Genomic DNA, 6,000 nt, shown 5'->3' on the forward strand with positions numbered 1-6,000 from the left:
TATATATATATATATATATATATATATATATATAGTGAATAGCAACTATCCTTTTCATATATATATATATATATATATATATATATATATATATATATATATATAAATGAAAAGGATAGTTGCTACTCACTGTATAGCAGAGACGCTTAGTCACAGATAGTCACAACAAAAAGATTGTTACAAGATAAGCTTTCAGCCAACAAGGCCTTTGTCAAACACACAAACACACTCACGCAACCCAGCAACCCACACACACATGACCAAAGTCTCTGGCAGCTGAGACCCCCCCCCACCCCACCCTCCCTCCTACATTCACAAATAAACTACAGACTTAGACGTGCCGCCATGTATGACATTTTAATCACTATTGCATCTCATTTCTTTCCATCGCAGAATTTTGGAGCAATCTACGTACCTGTGCATTGTGCACTGTAACACGAAACAGCCAAGTGTATTAATGGACAACTTGCGGGCTGTATACTGCACGATATTCTCGCTTTCACATTGACGGTCGTAGATCTGAAAAATGATCCATATCACACAGTTGGAGTAATATGGCTTGCAACTTCTCCATTGTGATGCCGTACCGTATGACACGTCAGTAAGTGGGAGGAACGTGTTTTAACTTCATCTGTGATGACGGGATCTCGAATTTTTTCAGTAGGTTTGCACGCGATTTACTATATCTGTCGAGTGGACGTGTAAGTGTGAAGGCATTGCCTAAAAGACACTCGTCACGGAACGCACACATCATTTTCTAAGATTTTCCGATTTGCCATTCATTCCGAGGGCTATCATACAAAGGGCCAAATGTCAAGGATAAACACATGTCTTTTAGTACATGTCAGTCGTAGTTTAGTACAAGGATGGCGATATGGATACCGTTATTAATAATAATTGATGATAACCAGCGGTACTATATTTTTGGTCGTGTAACAGGTTTCGAGACGGAGCAGTTTCGCGCCAACAGGTGGTTCGCCTCTATCAGACCCCGCTCTCGGGCAGATGTGGGAGAGACAGTTGAGAATTAAAAGAGCGACGGATGGTGACGATCGGGATTCGGCTCAAGTGTGGGTCAAAGTTTATGTCGCTGAAGAAATTGTTTGATTTAGATTTTGAGACGTTACCTGAGTAGAGGAAGTATTTCCGTAAACGCGTAAGAAGGTTTGTGAATTGGAAGATGTAGCATCGAAAGTTACAAGTGGAAAATTGAGCGTGGAATATTACGTGAAAGGCCATGATGCCAAGTGGAAGTCTGAATATCATTAAAGTGACTGTCGACATAATTGGACACAGGAAGAAGTCGCATCGTTAGTGATACAGTTTAATCTTTCTGAGCGTATACCTTTTAGCTGTGGCTAGAGAGAACTTATACTTTAAGATTTTACTTATCTCGAGGGTTAATAATCTGCGTTTCAATTGAATAACTTGTTATCATCCCAGAAACATAGGTAAATATAGATCCCTATAAGTATAGGAAGGAGTGAGTAGGTTGGTACAGGCACACGAGAGAACTCAAAAGTCCTTTCAATTTCTGAATTTAATCACCATCCTATTCTACTCATCGAGTTAGCAAATAAATAATCCGATTGCCGAAAAAAACAATTAAAATAGGAAGGGGCAGTTACACTGGCTATATATAAATCAAAAGCTGCCTTTTTCTTCTTGATCTCATAGTCATTCGATTCTAGATTGGTTTCCATAAATTACACGAAAATAGCAGTAGCTGCGGAAAATGTACTTATTACTTTTAATTAGCGTTAGAAGCTTACGCCGCACATGAAGCCTATTATTAGATGACTAGCACGTCTGATAATAAAAACAATTTATGTGCATCAATACTGAACAAATAATAGCTGATGATAGATCAAAATAATACCTCCTTGCCATTGACAATGAAACTTAAGTCTTAGATTATAGAAGATAACGACGTAAAGAATATTAGAAATACAGTACTACATTTCGAAGTGATATTAATACGAGGGTAAATCAATCATCATCCGCAAAGTAGTTATAAAACTTTATTGTAATCAAATAGGAAACTTAAAAGAACATCATTTTTCGACATAGTGTCCTTGCGTTTCAACGCACTTGGTCCATCGTTGTACTTCCTGATGCCATCATAAAAGAAGGTTCTCGGTTGAGCTGCGATCCAGGAATGCACCGCTTCTTTTACTGCTTCGTCCAAGGCAAATCGACGGTCCCTTAATATCTGTTTGAGCGGAACAAACAAGTGATAGTCAGAAGGGGCAAGATCGGGGCTATGTGCAGGATGATCCAGTACTTCAGATTTGAGTTTCTGGAGCGTTTCAGCAGTGTGGGCGCCAGTATGCGGCCAGGCATTCTCGTGCAACAGCACAACACCTTTTGACAGCAACCCTCGGTGTTTGCTTCGAATTGCAGGCATTACCCTGCCAGTAAGCTTCTCAGTGTAACGTACACAGTATATTGTTGTCCCTCCTTCCCCATAATGTTCCAGTACTGGACCTTGTGCGTCCCTAAAAGCCGTAAGCATCAGTTTTCCTGCGGACCGTTGGGTCTTGAACTTTTTCTTACACGCTGAATTTGGATGTTTCCGTTCCATACTCTGCCGTTTACTCTCCGGCTCGTAATGATGGATCCATGTTTCGTCACCAGTAATCATCCTGTCTAAGAAGTTGTCCCCTTCGTTACCATAGCGATCCAAATGTTTTTAGCAGACATCTAAGCGCGTTTGTTTATGCAACTGTGTGAGTTGTTTTAGAACCCATCTTGCACAAACTGTAATGGAACCCAAGTCTGTTGTGGATGAATTCGTAGGCAGAACCTTGACTGATTTGCAGACGATGTGCCACTTCGTCAATAGTTAATCGTCTGTCTAAGAGTATCATTTCACTTGAACACTCAATGGATTCTTCATTTGTGGCGGTAAACGGTTGTCCGGCTCCTTCATCGTACGTAACACTTGTGCGACCATTTAGGAATTTTTCAATCCATTCGTAGACACTCCGTTTTGGCAAAACACTGTTCCCGTACTGTACTGTAAGTCTTCGATGAATTTCGGCCCCTAATACTGCTTCCGACCACAAAAAACGGATCACTGAACGTTGCTCTTCTTTGGTGCAAATAGAGAGCGGAAAAGCAATGATTAACAGCACGGTAGCATAACAAAACTAAGCTAGCACCTTGAAAATTGCAAAGATATAACAACAAATAAATAAAGCATGCGTCACCAACATAAAACGACACTAGTACCAAAATAAACAAAAGTATAACTAAATTGCGGATAATAATTGTCTTACACTAGTACACAATTTTCGATTTATACGATAACTTCCATCGAGTACATATTATGGAATACGCAGATAGAAGAATATCGCTTGACAATCCACAGAATGTTACAGAAGCTCTCAGTGGGAATAGGCATTCAGATATACACGGAGTGGACATAAATGTGGAAACAACAAAAACGCAACACATTACTATGCCTAATACGGTGTACGAAAATCATTGACATTGGAAGCAGCTTTCGTTATCCCGGCAAGACGGTGGGGAATTTCATGAAACGATGATGCAAGTGGATGGTAATGACACACCTTTCGCTCCAAAGTAGACCATAAAGGCTCAATAACATTGATATCTGGTTACTGATATGGCCTGGAGAGATGCGACAATTTAACTTCATGGTCACAAAACCAGTCCATGGAAGATGGAAGACCTCAGCGACGAAATGGACACGTAATTCTTGGCAGGAACATGACCTTGCAAAGTATCCTTTGGGCTAATGGAATATCACGATATGTGTGTCTAAATCGTCACCGAACCCCCACCATGTTTCACTCTTGTGACGTAAGCTCGGCCAGATGTTGGAAACAAGACTCATCTGACCAAATGACTTTCGTCCATTGCTCAATAGTCCAGGATTTACGGCTTCAGCAGCAGATTTTCCTGTTACCGGCATTTGCATTGCCGCGTGGAGTAGCCGCGCTGTCTTAGGAGCCTTATCATAGTTCGCATGGCTCCCCCCGTCGGAGTTTCGAAGGAGGTTCGAATCCTCCCTCGGGCATGGGTGTGTGTGTTGTCCTTAGCGTAAGTTAGTTTAAGTTAGATTAAGTAGTGTGTAAGCTTAGGGACCGATGAACTAAGCAGTTTGGTCGCTGGTGACTAGTTTTTGAATTTCATCTCGCCCTGGAATTCCCAGCTTATGGAGCTGCCTTCGTGTCGTTTTGATGTTGACAGAGTTCGGAGTGCGACATTCAGTTCTGCAGTGACTTTTGCAGCTGTTGTCCCCATATTGTCGTCACCATCTTCTTTAATGACCGTCTGCCACTATCACGCAACACACATTTTGACGTAGCTTGTGACTTAGCGTATATGGTTTCCAGCATTTCCTGTGTGCTGGGTAACTCTTCGATATGATACCTTTTGAAACACCATACGCTCTGGCTACATATAGAGTACAAACACCAGCAGTTTCCCCACGTTCGAATCGACTTACCTGCGAGCTGCTACGCAGAACACTGTTCTGATCATGACTGACATTTGACACTTATGGAAGATATAGCGCAGCTGTCGTTCGTGGTCAGCTACAACAGTCCAACCTGCTGGCTTGCTGGAGTCTGTTTTCAAGCATTCATCGCGGTGATTTCATTTCCAACCGCTACGTATAAGTGTTACAATCACTTAAATGTCACCTATAACACTGCAAGACGTTGCAATTTTTACAAGGAGTGGTGACACGAGTGGAATATTTGTCTTTCAATCCTCCTAGTATCTTGCATTAAGTGACCTGCTATTCACAACTGGGCTCATACGAGAGATGTAAGTGGTTTAAGCATCTTTATGAAATTGAGGAGCACGAACGAGTTGGGGAAATTCTGAAGTCCTAGAAGGAAAGTTACTATTAGAGAAACACATTCCTGTTATGGACTTAAGGTGCCGTCCAACGAATGTCCAAAATGCAAATCATGATGCACACAAGAATTTGACACCATTGACCAAATAGTCCCGCTAAAGGATCTATAAACATCATGAATAAGTGGTGCAGCACATAAACGGTTCTTAACAAGTCTAACAAACACGTTGCAGAAGGCAGATCTGCTAAATACTGTAACTACGAGCACGCTGGTACGCTTTGTTTACATTGGGAATTCTGACACACTTTGTAAACAATTGGTCTGTGCTCAAAAGTATCTGAATGACCTGGGTTATTGATTAAAGAAAATACGATCCACAATTATCGAAGTATTTGAGTTGCGTAAAATGACGAAAATGTTGTCAACTACGTTTGTGCTACTGGCTTATGGACTGGCTCACTAATCGCATTGGACAATTTCAGCAGAAGCAATAAACCATTAGGTGTGGAGTATTGGAATGAGTGTATAACGCGCCCTTGATAAATTTTTAAAAACTAACTATGGTGTACAAAATGTAATTAACGAATTGTTGAAGATGAGTTTTACTTTAAATAATATTCTGCAAACCCTGAAAACACGAAATAAAGACAACTGTTGATTTATGCCCCAGTTACTTACTGCCACCAACAGATGTCTACAATGGCTAAAATGTTAAAAGTTCGATCTCGGTACCAAACCTGGTGTAAGACAGAAGTTCGAATTAACTGTTTAGCTTATCTATAATATTTGTCAAAGGTAACAATAATCTAACATATCAGCAATAATGCATCAGCAAGGCTGCAAAGAAAAAAAAAACGCGGAATTTACGTTTAAGTATTACAATGTTTATGTCAAATAGCATGATGTTACTTTACACACATATTTGTCAAATTGGTGCCTATAAAAACTGATTGTGGACTCTGAAGTACGTGCTAGAGAGAGAGAGAGCAAAGAGAAGGTATCACTAAGAAAATATCATCCAGGACAATTACTGCAAATGACTCAGACCTTGTTGACGTTAAGCACAAAGGGGTGTACCATAGTTAAAGCTCAAGATAATTATTGTATCTCGTCTATGATGATTATCAAATTTCACAATATTCTAAAATGTCTGCAAGAAACGTCA

The sequence above is a fragment of the Schistocerca serialis genome, chromosome 4, assembly GCF_023864345.2.
Source record: "Schistocerca serialis cubense isolate TAMUIC-IGC-003099 chromosome 4, iqSchSeri2.2, whole genome shotgun sequence".
NCBI lineage: Eukaryota > Metazoa > Arthropoda > Insecta > Orthoptera > Acrididae > Schistocerca > Schistocerca serialis.